Source organism: Scardinius erythrophthalmus (assembly GCF_964197995.2).
Source record: "Scardinius erythrophthalmus genome assembly, chromosome: 18".
In the NCBI taxonomy this organism is placed as follows: domain Eukaryota; kingdom Metazoa; phylum Chordata; class Actinopteri; order Cypriniformes; family Leuciscidae; genus Scardinius; species Scardinius erythrophthalmus.
In genome coordinates this window covers 7,879,921-7,897,332 of record NC_138238.1, presented here as the reverse complement: position 1 = coordinate 7,897,332, position 17,412 = coordinate 7,879,921, and the positions used below count along the sequence as shown (strand labels likewise).

The 17,412-nt window shown below is 36.8% G+C and overlaps 1 long non-coding RNA gene across 1 annotated transcript in view; it reads left to right on the top strand.

Moving 5' to 3' along the window:
* Positions 1-562: 562 nt before the first annotated feature.
* LOC308706527 overlaps positions 563-17,412 on the top strand; it is a 32,358-nt gene continuing 15,508 nt past the window's right edge. Inside the window, exons 1-2 of the long non-coding RNA XR_014032044.1 lie at positions 563-667; positions 7,464-7,569. This is a non-coding gene — a long non-coding RNA (uncharacterized lncRNA). The remainder of the gene's footprint in view (positions 668-7,463; positions 7,570-17,412) is intronic.

Genomic DNA, 17,412 nt, shown 5'->3' with positions numbered 1-17,412 from the left:
CAGAGAACCAGTAGAAGTAAGATAAGGCTGTCTCGCTCTCTTTCTCTCTCCTCATGCCAGATTTCCAACAGCAATGAGGCTTATCGGGTAGATAAGGGCAGCAGGAAACTGTGGCCTCGGGATGGATAGTGTGGATGGAGTACATCATTTGTTCAGAGAGAACGAGAGGTAGGGATCACGTTATTTCCTTTAGAGATTTGACGCTGTAGAGCTGGATTTGGAGAGAATAGGGATGGGAGTGAAACTTATGTGAGTGGTTCTGTTTATGAGAGTCTTAAGATTGATTAATCACTTCTCATCTCTAAAAAGTACTTCATATCCGTTCCCTATAAATTGCTTTCGGTCTAAAAGTGTCAGCCAACTTGCATGAAGTAATAATCTTGCTGTCTGGTAACATAAATCCAAATGATTTACAGTGATGTCTTAAAAAAAGTCATGGTGGGGTGCTATTTTGGGTGTAAAGCAAGAAGTTCCATTCCCTGGAGATGCTTGATTGACATTTCCTCATATTAGCCACTATCAAAAGGTCAACATCACTTTAACAAGCATTTCTTTCCTCCAGTCAGAGAGAAAGACAAGTGCAGAGGATGAGGAGGGAGGAAGGAAAGGAGAAAGGCATTGCAGAAAGAGAATACACATTGTTATCAGTCTGTAGTAACGGAGAACGGTGAGTGAAATTTTCATCAGTTAAATGTTAAATATCTTGATGAGGAGGCATGTCTTTTTGCATGTCAAGCATTCAGCTGAAAAAAAAGATTTTAATCATGATTTATTTATTATTATTAAAAAATGTTTTCATGAAATGTGATTTATTTTTATATATTATTTGTGGAAACCATACTTTTTTCAGGAATAGAAAGTTCAACGACACTTTAGTTTAGGGTCCAATTCTAACTTGTAACTAAGTACAACTTTTTCCCTCAATAAACTCCTAATTATTGCTTATTAATAGTTAGTAAGGTAGTTGTTAAGTTTAGATATATGTATGCTAATAAACAACTTGTTAATAGTGAGAATTGGACCCTAAACCATAGTGTTACCGTCATTTTTATATTTTTTCAAGACTAAAAATTATTAAGTATATTAGATGTTTTTATTAAGCTGTTGCTGACCATTGGTTGCTACTCAAAATCTAGGTGATTCCAGGTGATTTTTACTATCCATATGTGGACATTTGGACCCCTCAAAATCAGTTAGACAGCCTTAAAGTCTTATTTAACACTGACACACTGTCTTATAACAAGAAAAAAGCAGCGTTTATCCTATAAAATGGGCAAAAACCACCAAAAATATTCCTGGTTTTAGCAGTCTAACACTGTGGTCTCAAAGCTTCAGATCCAAACCACAGTTTAATCTCTACATCTCGATGGAATGATGTAATCTCAACCGGCAGAGCTTTTCCTTCTTCTCTCCTCGCTCGTTCACTCTACATCCATCTCTCTCTTGTTTGGGTTAGAGAGCTCTGAGACAGTACTCGCTATGCATTTCTTCCTCAGATTAGTATGAGTGCTACGCTTCAAAAAGACATAGATTGTAGATGTAATGACTTTGGCTTTTCCCCTGGAGCTCTCTAAGGGCTTGACAATGTTTGTGTTTGTGCTATGAGGGCAATGTGGGTTTTAACATAGCTCAGAACGGTGATAGAAAATGAGATGCTTGGTTTGAAAACACTCGTGTGTGCATGAGGAATGTTTAGTGGAAAGTCCTGCTCTCCGTTTTGCACGTTTTCCCGAGGCAGTGTGGCCTGCTACCTATCAGCTTAATAAAGAAAATGCAAGGACAATTTCCCAATGCTTTGCCTCATTTGCACCAAGCCTGTGCACATCTGTGCAACCTTTGTCATATTTTTATCTTAATTGTGCACAATTTTTCCTCTCAAGGCTCACTAAAATCTGTTGTAACATTTTATCTCCTGAATGTTGAAAAAGTTTTAGCGATCATTTGAGACTGTACCTCACCACTAAGTCATGTCATCACGCACTATATTTTTATGTCATATTCCAAATGTACCATGATAAAAAACACTGGGTTTTATTCATGCAAATCGACTATCGTAACTGTCCAGTTGGTGCAACTTGACACTGGTAATAACTCACAACAAACGACACAGTATAACATTACTCTTCTTTAAACCGATTTATCCTACTATCACATTCATCCATCTCCGATCTGTGACCAATGAGGGAGGATGCGGACAGACTCGCCGTCTGTCTTGCTGTCTGTCTTTGACATTAGGCTGCTTTTATGAATGCCTGTTTGTGAGAGGGAAGAATCATAAATGGAATGATCTATTGGAAAAGGAATGGATGACCAGACAATGTCAAGGGCATGAGTCTCTTTTGAGTTATGCTCCCTCATGCACATGTGACTAGGTGCGCATACACAATGGTTCATTTCAGAACCTTGCACTCTTTACACTAACGGTAAATTCTTGCCATTCCAGACTCTCCTGAGGGATACATTTATCTGGGATCCTCACACCTGCTGGATCGCTGTATCTCCTCCGGTTTTATTTTGTACTGATTTTGATTCGTTTTAGCCGGATGATGGATTTTGATATGAGCGTCATGGCGCTTCTCTGTGTGTTGTCAATCTAAACGAGACGGAAAATGAGAATTAAAAGTGATCCGGAATTTCGGCATGACTCGTATAATTATGATATCCATCTGGGAGTTTTTGGACAGGACTTGAATCTTTTAAAGACTCAAGCCAAAAATGATATGATATTCAATTTCAGAGAACTAGTTTCTCATTTGTCATTTAGATGTTCCTTTTATCTAAAGTAATTCATAATATACTTTATATAGGTTCAGTCTCCCTGAAGAATTCCCTTTAGTTTCCCAGAAAGATTGTTAATGGCCTGTGAAATCAAAACTGAAGGTTTGTTGATGTCTATTAACTTTGAGGATGTCTACATGCTCTCCTAAAAGTTGACTAACTTTTTATCAAATATACTTTTATGTAACATTTTGTATTACATAATGTTAGTACATTTATTCTTCATGAGTATTTTTGTTAAATTTTCCAGTTAAAAATCCTTTCATTGCGTAAGATATTAATACTAGATACATACAGAAAATGTATTTTTAATATGAGTGTATTTTTTCCTTGTTTAAAGTGTAAACAAGTTGAATAATAATAATAATAATAATAATAATAATAAGTGAAAGAATCTGCAAGTGCAGTCAGACAAAAAACACAAGATACGGTCTATAAAAAACAATCTTTTATATGCAGTTTTGCTTCTTAAATAAATTTGTCTTGTTTTAAAGATTTTTTTCAATAGATTTCAATAAAAATGTTGTAACACTTTAGTTTGGGGTCCAATTTTCACTATAACTTATAACTTACCACTATAACTAGTTGCTTATTAGCATGCATATGATATTGGCTGTTTATTATACTTATGCAGAATAAGATATTAATATGCTTTATGAGCATTTTCTACATCCCTTAATCCTTCCCAACAACTACCTTCCTAACTATTAATAAGCAGTAATTATGACAAAATTCATAGTTAATAGTTAGTTAGTAGTGAGAATTGACCTAAACTAAAGTGTGACTAAAAATGGAATATACATATACATATACATATACAACATATACATTGGAAACTCCTATGTTTCCATGTATGTAAGTATTCGGCTACTGTGGTGTATCCATGAATATTTAGTTCTACTCATTTCTGCTTTCGCACACTTAAAGCAGGGATGTACGCAAAGCATCTGTCCCTGGTGCATTACTGTTGGTTGTGAATGCTTTCTACTTGTTCCTGAGCAATATGATCTGATCCTCAAAACACCTACTGTGAGCCTTACATGACACACAGGTCGCTGCAATTTGTGTGAAACAGACCATTACATTTAGAGCTCCCTAATTTGGTACATTGTCAAATAAATGAATCAGGACCAGACTGCATTTCCTGTTAAGCAACTTTGATGTCATTTGACATGACGTCGACATACGTGATCACACGCACACATACGCTCTCTCCTCAACATAGTACTTCAAAGCGTGTTGGGAGAGAGTTTAATAGAGACAGATTATGGGGAGTCAACACTCATGGCCATTTGCAGTGCTGATGGTTCACAGACTTCATATTTTAAACCAGCTCAGCTAATTTACAGAGCAAAGCACATCATTACAACTGACGGCTCTCTTTGGTGTGGGGTGCACTCATTTGGACTGAGTGTGTGTGTGTGTGTGTGTGCATGCGTTTAAGATGGGTTTGTTGAGCAAAGCCAAAGATGGATGCTCTCAAAGACAGCATCTTAATCTTCAAAGTAATTCCAAGATGTTATTTTCTCCCTTTCTGTCTAATAGGGGAAAATTGGGTGGAAATCAAGAAAAGAATCGGTTGGCATGTCTCTCTGGTAGGTTCATTTGAGTGTAGTTCACATGTTAAGGATGGACTCAACCATAGATAGTGTATATATTACCGTTCAAAAAAAAAAATTCCTTTAAAGAAATTTTGATCAATATAATGCATACTTCACTCTCAGAAAAAAAGGTACAAAAGCTGTCACTGGGACATTACCCTTCAAAAGGGTTCTAATATGTGCCATGCATGTACAAATACAGTGCTATGCATAAGTTTAGACACTCATGCTAAAGATGACTAAAAAGAGGAATAAAAAAATCATCTTTTGGAAATTGAACTTAATGCCTTAATTAAAAAAAAATTAGGAAAAGTCCAACCTTTAAGGACACCAATTTTCTTTGTGAACGAATAATGTATCGTAAATAAATAAATGTTCTTCCTTAAACTACAGGGTGCATAAGTTTGGACACCCCTATGTTAAATTCCCATAGAGGCAGGCAGATTTTTATTTTTAAAGGCCAGTTACTTCATGGATCCAGGATACTATCCTGATAAAGTTCCCTTGGCCTTTGGAATTAAAATAGCCCCACATCATCACATGGCCTTCACCATACCTAGAGACTGGCATGGTTTTATTTCAGTTAGCCTAATAGCTAGTTTGATTTGCATTGAGAGATGATATTATGGAAAGTACTCCATGCCAGTCTCTAGGTATGGTAAAGTCTATGATTATTTTAATTCCAAAGGCCAAGGGAACTTTATCAGGATGCATAGTATCCTGGATCCATGAAGCAACTGGCCTTTAAAAATAAAAATCTGCCCGCCTCTATGGGAATTTAACATAGGGGTGTCCAGACTTATGCACCCTGTATTTTAAGGAAGAACATTTATTTATTTATGATACATTATTCATTCACAAAGAAAATTGGTGTCCTTTAAGGTTGGATTTTTCCTAATTTTTTAAATTAAGGCATAAAGTTCAATTTCCAAAAGATGATTTTTTATTCTTCTTTTTAGTCAACTTTAGCATGGGTGTCTAAACTTATACATAGCACTGTATGTACACTTTTGGTACCAATATGTACCTTTGAGGGACTAATATGCACTCTTTAGGTACAAAGGTGTACCTTTTGAAAAGGTATAGCCACAGTGACAGCTTTTATACCTTTTTTTTCTGAGAGTGTTGCTGAATCAAAGTAAAGACTTTTACATTGTTACAAAAAAGATGTTTCAAATAAAAATTGTTCTTTTGAACTTCCTATTCATCATATAATCCAGAAAAAAAAGTATTACGGTTTTCACAAAAATATCGAGAAGCACAACTCTTTTCAAGGATATTAATTATAAGAAATGTTTCTTGACCATCAAATCAGCTTAGAATGATTTCTGAGGATCATGTGACACTGAAGACTGGAGTAATGGCTTTTGATCAAATACATATTATTATAGTCAAACGAGAAACTAGAACATTTGTATTTGACTTGTTTTTTTTAAAGCTTATACTATTTTTAAGAATAAAAAGACTTATGGTCGGTTGGATAATTTAATTGGTTGTATAGTTGGTTGGCTGGTGTTTCATTTTTTATAACTTCTGATATTTAGGAAAATATGGGCATGAATGGATTTAAAATAATAATGAGATTATCCTGTAATCCTTTTCAGCATTCAGTTTCTTCTGCTCTGTCCACAGATCAAGGCACAGAAGGGACAGTTAGCGCTTTGACAGTGCAATTAGTTTGTGTCTTTGAGGGCCAGATGTAATCTGAATATTACATTAAGTCGGCCACCACTGCAAAGGAATGATAAGAAAATAAAACAGATCTTTTGGACTTCTTGGGGTTCTTTGAACAGTAATGATAACAGACTAATTATAATAGACCACCTCAGGATCTCTGAGTACTTCTATGATCATCTGAATGTGTAAAAACTGTGTTTTGATGTATGACTTGCAGATTGTACTTTATTATCGCTTAGATTATCAGCAGAATGAAGGAGGCGCCAGAATAACCCACAATGGTCCATTTCATGGACAAAGACTTCATGTCTGCATCAACACACAAAAGTCATTAAAACGAGTCAGTGACTATTCCTCTTGTTTTAGTTTTCATACTCCGCCCTTAAAACACTTCTGGAATTTATTTCCGTCTCCAAATTTAATGGCGAGAGAACACAAAGGATGGAAACAGAATCTCCAGTCAATTCCAAAACTGGAATGTGGAACTCTTTCCTGTGTTTCATGGAATCGTCAGGCTGGCATGAACTGCACTGCTCTCAGAGGTTTATATCTGCCCCATCGTAACTCTTGTCATGAGTTTGACATGAAGCAGCTCACTGTTTCTTTTGTGGTTAGTAAATAGATTAAGTAGTTTTTCCTTTTGAATTTTAGTTTGAGGAAAAAATATGAGATTTAAACCATGATATGCAAGATGTGTGTTTTTATGAGTAGCCTATATTTAAAGAGGCCATATTATGCCCTTTTACAAAGTGTTGATTTTGTTTTTTGGTGTACCAGAATAGGTTTTCATGGCTGAATGTTCCAAAAACACATACATTTTTTTTTATTTTTTTTTTACATATTTTACATTGTTGCAGTACCTCTCTTCCCAGTCTATCAGTAACGCTCTTTTTTTTCTTCCAGTCTCTATGAAAAGCGCATTGTGCTTTGATTGATTGGATAGACCAGTATGTTCTGATTGGTCAAAGGTTTGAGCGTGTTTCAGAAATGTCATGCCCCTTACCATAGCCGCGAGTTTCAACACATTAAAGCAACTCAACCAGGCCCTGCCACCATTTTTTTTTTACATCTGCATTGGGTAGGAATTATTTAAATGAGGCATATTGTGATGTGTACGTTTCTGGAAGAAAACGCAAGACTACTTTCGAATGAGTTCAGAAACAGTGCTTACTGATTTAGAGAATAACTTCCTATGGATTGGACTTTGTGCTTTGTAACTTAACAGACCTTTTTATGCTCAAACAGCAACATTGCAACACACAACAAAGCATAATACTACAGGCTACTATATAATATATAGTATTATATATAGTATATATAATACTATATATATATAATTATATATAATTATTTTTTATTTATTTTTTTATGGAAAAGATTAAACATATCTGTTTTTCTCTCTTCAAGGTTTCAAGTACGAGACTCCACATAAGCTCACAGCTCATCTCCGGAACAAACTATGGAAAGTAAAATTGGAGTTGAAAAAAGGACGCCAGAAGAACTACGGAAAGAAGTGAGTTATGTATTTGGCTGTTTATATATACTCAGCAATGTGATTGGTTGGATTTTAAGAACATGCTGCTTCTGAACTTTACTTTAAAGCTCCAATATATGACATGTATATACACATATTGTAATTAAAAAAATAAAACCCCTACGACGTGATGTTTACAATATTCTGATGCATGTCAAGATAGGTCAATAATTCCAGTGAGTCACCACTCTTATAGAAGTACCACTGATGGTTGGGTTTGAGTAATAGCGATCTGAGGAAATAGGCTGTGAAACATATGTTTGTGGGCGATTATGGGGCTGGGGTGGGCCTGACTGATGTGGTGTGACTTCATCAGCGGTTGATGGACCTTTCTGACCCCACCCATCACTCTTGAAGTCTTCCAGTCTCCTCCCTATTCTTACTTTATGAATCTGAAGAACATTAATCTGCACATATTTATGTTCAGCAAAGTAGCGTTGGTCCGTCAGTTAGACTTTTTTGGTGTGTAATATGTAGGTTAGCTCTACCTGTGAGATCAATTTTAATTTTGAAGACTAGATCCAAAAAAAGCAGCAAGATTGAAAAATGATGAATGTTTCATTGCTTTATAGAAGAATGACAGAGTTAGCTGACAGAAGAAGCATTTCTCGATTTGACATGTTTGAGTGATGGATAAGAAGACGTTGCCTAATTTTGGTTCTGAGTGTTTTGTGTATGAAGCTATATACTCATTACTTATTTCACTATATACTCATTACCATTCAAAAGAAAATGTTTAAAATTTTAATGAAATTAACCCCCTTTTATTTAGCATAGATGCATTAAAATGATCAAACATGACAGTAAATACATGTATTAAAACAAATGCATTTTTGTGGTTTCCACAAAAATATTAAGCAACACCAATCATCAGATCATCATATTAGAATGATTTCTGAAGGATCATTTGACATTGAGGACTGGATTAATGATGATGAAAATTCAGCTTTGCCATCGCAGGAATAAGTTACATTTTAATATATATTAAAATAGAGACCATTTATTTTAAATTGTAAAAATATTTCACAATAAATCTGTTTTACTGCATTTTTTAATCAAATAATGCTGATATATTCTTAAGCTGACCCAACTGAGTTGCATGAATAGGCAGGTTTCACACCATGTTCATAAGAGAAGCAGCTAACTACAAGCCTTCAGCCTGACAGTATTTGTGCTGTGTAGCCAAACTGCAGCTTGATTTCTGGGTTACTCTATTAAATATTTCCTTTAATAACAGGCATGAATTATATTATTCGTATTGGGACTGAGAACTGTTATAAATTTCATTGTCATGAAGTCTAATTTACATGATAATGTGGATCACGTTTACATCCAAATGCTAATTTATCTACCCAGAACAGAGCCCAAATCCCAACTTGTAGCTGTAAACTGCTTAAATCATCTGGATTCAGTCACATTTACTGAATAAAAGGTGTTTATGTGTCATTTTGAGTGGAAAGTAGTAGTTTATATTGATTCAAAGACGCCGTATAGCAAAAGATAGTTGATGAATAGGTTTATAGGGAATTGAATTATCAAATATCACATGCAGTGTGAAACAGGCTTTAGGCTGAATGTAAACAATGTTGTGTATTTGATCCTTGGCCAAATTCATCATATCTTCTGCATGTTTAACTTTTAAATACTCACTGGTGGTGATATGACCAATCATTCAAAGATGACAAACTGCTGGCAGAAGCAGACTTACACACGCCAGAGGCTCTGGTATGAGAAATGTTCCCTCTGTTATTCCGCGTGTGTGTTTGATTGGGGCCTCTGATGAATCTGTTGATTGGTTGGAAGAGTTGGGAGCTCAGCTGGTGGAGTCCACGGGTGCTCTCGCAGTCTGTTCATTTCACCGACTCTGTTCTTTCATTTATAGGGATGCTTTGATGATAAAAAATAAATGTTAATCCAAACCGGAAGTTCACATAGAAATGTTGATTGTGCTAGGAAGAAATATCATGTCCTCTGACTCTAGTTTTTGTGTATCAAAATGGTGACACTTAAATGCTATGTCATTATTTAAATGATCGATTTTTGTGGTAAAATCCATTTCAGAGAAACCTGTCCCAACATGTTCCCCCTCTTCCTGATCAATCGATCAAATGCCTCATAGTTAGCTACCAGAGACTAGTTTATATATTACCAGAGGATTTGTAAGTGTGTGTGTCCAATATGGCATGGAGGCAGTAGAGCATCAGAAGGCCACTCACACCCCAGCGTTCAGCCTCTCTCCTTTAGGAGAGCTTTGATTAATGAGCTCTCATGCTATAATGAAAGCATGTGAAGAGGGGGAAGGATTTCAGCGTGACGCAAAGCTGGCAGGAGTCAGACTTGGGGGTCTGGCCTTCCTTCAGGATCAAACATTATTGTCTCTTTTTCGTGCTCGCAGTCATTCTCCTCATATTTCTCTGAGTCTGACCTGCAGTTACTCATTACCTCTTTTTGAAGTGCCTCTTGTCATGGCTGCTGTTGTCCTTGGATCTCCTCATTCCACATCAACTTCTCAGGATTTAGGCAAATACATCTATCTTCTGTATTGCGGCCTGCTGAAATGCAAACACAAATGAGAGCCAAGTGGAAAAGTTGAGCTTTCAGAGTCGGAGGTCAATTTGGGGGTCTTTAAAGGGGGGGTTGCTCCATAATTTTTTCTTTTCATGTTTTTTAGACAGGTTTCTATGCATAAAGCCTCCAGCACATCACGCATTTGACTGTGAGAAACTTAATACCACTTTGCACACCAGTTTTTGTACACTTTGTTTTTTGTCCCCATAAGGGAAAACAGCTTATTAATCATATTAAATTGTTTTTTTTTTTTTTATGTAAATGTGCAGAAAGTTTTCTGTGATTGGTAGATTTAGGGGTAGGGGATAGAATATACAGAACATACAGTTTGAACAGTATAAAAATCATTATGTCTATATGGAAAGTCCCCATAAAACATGGAAACCCAACGTGTGTGTGTGCGCGTAAGAGAGAAATGGAGCTCAGTAAATACCAGTCGGTAGCTCACTGTTCATAGAGCATAACCTGCATCTACTTCAGTGTAGTGTTGAGATGACAGCCAGAATGTCTTAGCAACACCCTGACAACCAATTTCAAAACCATAGCATTGTGCCAGTGAGTTTTGCCCTTGCCAGCATCATTCACTTTTTCTTCAGAGAATATGGATATCTACCTATCTACAGTATCTGTCTGTCTATTTGTCTGGCTATCTGTCTGTCCATTCGTCCGTCCGTCCGTCCGTCAATCCATCCATTCATCCATCCATCCATATATCCATTGCTATATCTATCGTTTTATCATTCTATCATTCTCTCTGTCCATGAGACCTATGAAACTTCTATATATTTTAAACTTAAAAAAAAAAAAAAACTTAATACCTGTGATTAGGTACCTAAATGTTTTAATACATTTATCAATTTAAATTTTGTACATTTATTGGCCTTTATCAAGCCAAAATTCCGAGTTTGTCTTTTCTTTGAATTTCAGTTAATTTAAATTATACTGTGCTTCCTTACATTCAACTTTGAATAGCAATTTTGTCTTTTTTGCTACCTCAATTCAAATTCAAGAAATGGAATGTCAAAGGCATTCTTAATTCAGTTCTGAATGGCATTGTGAGCCCCTTCACTGATTGGACTGCACTGGAAAGAAAACTGAAATGTCTTTTTGATATTTGTTTTAGGCAAACAGTTGAACGGTGTCTAGAAAACCTAAAGTAGAGCTCTCTTGTGAATGTACAGATAATGGATTGATGGGGAAAGGAGAACAAGCTGTAACTGTGGTTTGAGATGTATTTTCAAGGAGAGCGAGAGAGAAAGCGAGGAAAATAAAAGGAGAAAGATGAACGTTTTGATGGGCACTGTATCAAAGATGAGGTGGGTGGTTTAATTGGTACAGCTTGTGAGTTTTGGCGCACAGTGACCCATCGCTGGGCATGAGAGGGGCAGCATATGGCCCGCTTAGCAAGGGCTTGGCCCACCTTTACGTAACCGACTCCCTCTGTCGCATCCCCAAAGACATGCAGGCGTGTGCTGGATGCCAAAAACCACAGGCTTAGTACTGTTGCCAAATCCTTTACAGCAAACCAAGCCAATGGTTAAGTTAAGAGATGGCCCTAGACTAAGTGTCTTTCATCTTCAAAGTTAGCCCTTAAGGATAGATTGATATTGTAACAGGCTTGTGGTAGCCAGGCTTCACACAAAATGGTGAAGTGGCCTCAATTTTTTAGGCGAAGTAAAAGTGATACTGATCATTTGCACATCTGAATAAGTGGTTATCATATAAATTTAGTTTGGTAACATACATAAGATATATAACTACACAACTTAATATCAAGATGTGTGCTGTAATTTCAGAGGCACATTTTTCAATGCAAAGCAAATGCATTTCTCTGTCATCATAAACCTGTGATACATCATTAGATCCAGACAGACAGAATAGTTTTCTTTCTGTCTGTAAAGCATGGCATCTCCTCCACAGAACCAACCCAGAAACACAAAGAAAGGATCCATCAGCCTTATAATGTACATGCATTTATTCCCACAGACCTGCACTGTGTAAGTTCTCAATGGCAGCATTCATATTAATATTGTGTTTGACATAGATGTTGACATATCTCTATTTGAATCAGCTCTGGTTTTTGCCGTCTGTAATACAAGTGGAAACTTGATACGCATAACTTAAGAATACTTACATCCATACTTAAAATAAAACAGAAGTGCTAGTCATTGTAAAAACAGTTGTTGTCTGCTTAAAAGACAACTTTTTAGTTCATTTTCTTATAATAATTTAGTTATTAAAAATAGTTATTTTATTTAATTATTATTGTCACTGTTTTTGAAGTTTATTATTATTGTATTGTTGTTGGTGTTAATGAAATGGGAAACGCCCAAATTCACAGTAAGAGCCCCAAACCATTTGGGAAATATTTGGTCCTGGTGTGCCATTATGTCTGGTCCTTACATCACTATTTTGGCTCAAGTAGTTTCTGTCTAGACAAACCATGGCTGCTTCCTGTTCAAATACTCTAGTTAGAAAATACGTCTAATTTACATAGTGAGTAGTCTCAGCCTCAGATGTCACACCCACGGACCGTCGGCTGAATGTCTAATGTATAAGGCACACAAAATTAGAAACACTTCAGAAGTTCTGAAGTTGTCATCTGATTGGTTGAATTCTACAGGATAAGTGTGTCGCGTTCTTTAACGGTCCGCCTGGAAACAAAGATGCCGTGAGGCCAAACCCCCTTATGGAAGAAGAAAGCCGCTGTGTTTACAACTGTGACAATGAGCGCTTATCAGGATCAACTAAATGCAGGATTTTCAAAAGTATGTAAAGTAGGCCTACTCTTTAAAATACGTCTCTGATTTTGACACACCGATCTGTTATTGTAGGAACATCGACGTTACATTTTCACACACCCAAACATGACGAGGAACAAAACAAACTGTGATTAGTTGCTTTTCAAGTCAGTCAGACGGCCTCTGGGCGGACCTTGAACAAAGAAAGCTGCCATGGAGGATCTAGCTATGCAAAGCTACATACTGAGAAACAAATAATTATCTTTAAAGCTTTTACACTTTCTGATTCTTGCCCCTTACAATCACCATATATTTTTATACATTATTAAGATGGTGCATCAACACATACTTGAGTTAATTATGCTTCCCTTTCATTTTCTGTTTTTTTTTTCTTTGCATCCAAATCACTGTGTTAACACACCACTCTCTTGTGTACCAGCCTGTTCTTATCTAAAGAACTGTAATTAAACCGAAGCTCCTCAGAGCTTCATTTGAAGAGGAAATGCTTCACTTTAATTACGCATTCTCTTCTGCCTTAGTCATCGCAGCTGAGGAGCGTCTACCAGCGTTCCGCTCGCTTTATCCATGTTCTGTCAGAACGGACCCACAACAAGGAGAACACAGATCTGTAGAACCGGAATGGCTTCTAATCCACGTTCAGTCAAGCTGAGTATGTTATCAGATATCAAAGGGCATGCAGGATTAGCCATAAACGTGCATTAACAAAAAAGTTATTGTTGGATCCCAGCTGGGCCCGAACCAGTGCAACAACCTGGGAGGCCAGTCTGGATGAACGCGGATGTTAGAGGTCCTTTAAAGCAGAAGATACATGACTGGATGATGAGGAAAAGTTAATTGCATAACGCTTACTAAGTCTTCCCGTTATAACTATTGAATTATTAAAAAACACTTACTTGGCAAACGTAAAGCTAAATCTGTTTTCTGTTGTTATCTTTAACTGAAGAGAAACACTTTGGGCCCTATCTTGCACCCAGCGCAATTGACTTTGTACACCGACGCATGTATCATTCCTATTTTGCACCCGTGCAAAGCGGACTTTTCCCTCCAGAGACGCACGTCGGTAAGTTAGGAAATACACTTGCGCTCTCCAGGGCGGTTCAGCGCAAAGAGGCGGCGTGTTCCGGCGCAAACGTTCCTTCATGCTATTTTGCAGGTTTATAAAACAATTGCGCCACTAATCAGGAAAAAATTGTTTAAAGTCAGTGGCGCGTTGCGCATGTTATTCATATGCTATTTTAAGGGCGCATGCTTGACCATAATCAATGTAGCGTGTGCACAACGCGCATACACTTTGATTCTCTCATCTACACAGAAGCAGCAGTTTTCATTTTTGCAAATCATACATTATTACGATAGATAGATAGATAGATAGATAGATAGATAGATAGATAGATAGATAGATAGATAGATAGATAGATAGATAGATAGATAGATAGATAGATAGACAATTTATTATAAAAGCATCTAGCTCACATTTACCCAAATTATCATACGCCCGTTTAACCGTTAAATTAAGTTAATTTGGGTGGGTTTCTCCATTTCAATGTAATTTCTCTCTTTTACGGCCGTGACGAGAGCGTTGCTCTCCTTGGCTGTGAACCGCTCCTGGCATGCGCCTGGCAAATCCGCCGTTACAATAGCAATCTGCCATGGAAAAAGCGCGTCTGCTCTTAAAGGGAATGTGAGATGATGCTCTGATTGGTTTATTTCACGTTACGCCCAAACCACACCTATGAATAATGAAGCTACTTCAGACCAACCCATTTTAGATTTGCGCCTGGCGCAAGAGTCATTTATCCCGCCGGGAAAATAGCAACAGCGCCAAGACCCGCCCACAAAGTTACTTGCGCTTTGCGCTTGACACTTGCGTTTCAGATCGTTAAAATAGGGCCCTTTATGTTCAATGTTTAATGTTTTGGTCTTTTTGTAACAAAACAGCAATATTATGCCCATGCCTGCTTCTTTATTGTGGGGAAATGGGTATGTATGTTTGGATTTATTTATTTATTTACTTTTTTAAATATTATAATTTTTTTTGTTTACCATTTTTAAAATGTTGTTTTCTGTTTTACTTTTTTATTATTTTTTTTATTTACTATTTTTATCATATAATTGATCATATTTAGAATATCAGTAAATCTGGCAAGATTGTTTTATATACAATTTACATTCGTACATTTTAAAGCATTACTATTTTTTTTTTGTTTACAATTTTTTATTTATTTACTTTTTTTTTCCGTTTACTTTTTTTAAATGTATTATTTATTAAATCAGCACATCTGGTAATATAGAATGCACAAGTTTTCAAAATGTACAGTATATAATATGCAGACCTTAACAAGAATTTTTTCTTCAACAGAACCAACACGTGGGCACTTTTTTGAACTTTTGACTACGAGTGTATTAAATCAAGCATGTCATATGTGATCCTATCAGGGCATTCCCTCAGAAAATGTTTACAGACTCGTACTGCAGCAACACTGATTCAAATACAAAACATTTAATACACACAGGCACAAATAGGATACACAATCATCCATTAAAGCCATCTGTTTTGGGTTTAGAGTAAGTCCTTTCTTTCCGTCAGTGCCATGTTTTTGACCGAGGGCAGGTTAGACGGGGGCTACTGCTCACGGACACTAACAAGACTGATTACAGAAGGGCTATCGGGTTTCCCCCTCTCACACACACACACACACACACACTGGCACATTGAAAGGTGGGGGGGCCTGTAGCTCTTCCCCTCATCTGTGAATGTTTACCGACTACATCTCTGGCCCTAATGACAGATCAGCCCCGGGACAGACCATATAGTGCAGTGCTCGTGTCCAGATGTTGAGTGTGTGGATGCATCACTGTCGGTGTGTATCAGATCGTCCCGGTACGGTGTACACCTGGGGCAGTTTTCTCTTTGTATGTATTTGTTCCCCTTAGTTTCATGCTCCTAAAATGTGTGACTTTAAACAAAGATTTTGGAAGTCACTACCATGCCTTTTCCGGACCATCGTGAGTCTTAATGCCTGCATGTTTATTTGGGAGAAGCTGGATTTCCGTAGTCTGTGCATACACCTGGATTACTTAAAAACCATTTTAATGACAAAAAGAACAAACTACAAATCCTGGGACTTATTGCTCTAGTGTGCATGTCTCTCCAATTCCGCTTAGTATACACACGCGGCAGTTGCGGTCTGAATTTGTTTGTTTGAGTGCAAGCTCTGTTCATTTTTTCATAATGAGAAACACGGATTTGGGAATTAGTACTGTATCTTTCTTAGTCACTCTGTGAGGCAAGTGTGTCGCATGAGGAAAAAAAACACACAAATAAGATATCTTTCTTTCTTTCTTTCTTTCTTTCTTTCTTTCTTTCTTTCTTTTTATTTTTGGGTGAACTATCCCTTTAAGTTTTTATTTTTATTTTTATTTTTTATACATTTAATACATTTAAATGTGTTTGTTATTTAGGGTGTTGAGGTCTGACTTGCACTTGTTCCTACCTGAGATGACATTGGTGAGTATTTAGCGCTCTCAACTACTGCAGATTAGACTCTATCTGTCTCTTTCTTGCAGCCTCTTTCCTCCTTTCACTTTATTTGCTTTGAGATACTAAAGTCCTGCCAAACCTTGTACAGTAACGCAGTCCAGCTTCATACCTCAGTCAGCATGTTCAGTGCGGTCCATCGAGAGCTCCCTGTGTGGTACGGAGCCCGTGCTCATGTATTCTGCTGAAGGAAGCTTTCACCAGCCTTCTCCTTACCCCAGCAGGGAATACCAGTATCTGATTAATGTCTTCTGTTTGGCCACAGTCCTCAATCCATTCTCACAGTCCTGTCTGTGTGTAGTGCCCCTCATACAGCTCTTTAGCTCTGATAGATGACTCGCTGTGGACCGCAGACACAAACACTTGAATAGGGTTTACTCTGAAAATACAAATAGCGAGAAGTAACAGGGGTCCATACAGTTTGTCCTCTCAAACCGGATTGAGTTAGTGCTGGAAAGAGTGTGGCAATGCAGTCAGGCTTGATAAAGTACAAATAGTATCCAGAGAGAACCTCAAGGTGGCTTATGCTGTATATCGTTTTTTTTTTTTTTTAAGGTTTAATTCTATGTGATTGGATATTTGGACATGAGATTAAATGTGAGATGTTCAGAGGTAAAGTGTAGTCTATATTCTGCTTTAGCTCAACATCAATGACTGTTTTCAAAGGCTCAAAATTATGAGCTCATATCTTTAAGAATCAAAATTATGATTGTTGTCAAATATTATTTAAAAATAGTTGAAATGTAATCTTTACAAATCATTTTGGGGAGTTTAGTCTGCCATGTGTGTTACCAAGATGGCCATCTTAAAGGCAATTCAATCAAATTCATCAATTTTTTTTATCTTTATCATGTTTTTTTTTTATTTTTATTTCTTAAATATTCAGACATCTACACCCTTATATTATAAGATGTTATTATTTCTCAAGGACATCTAATAGAGGAACATTTTTTT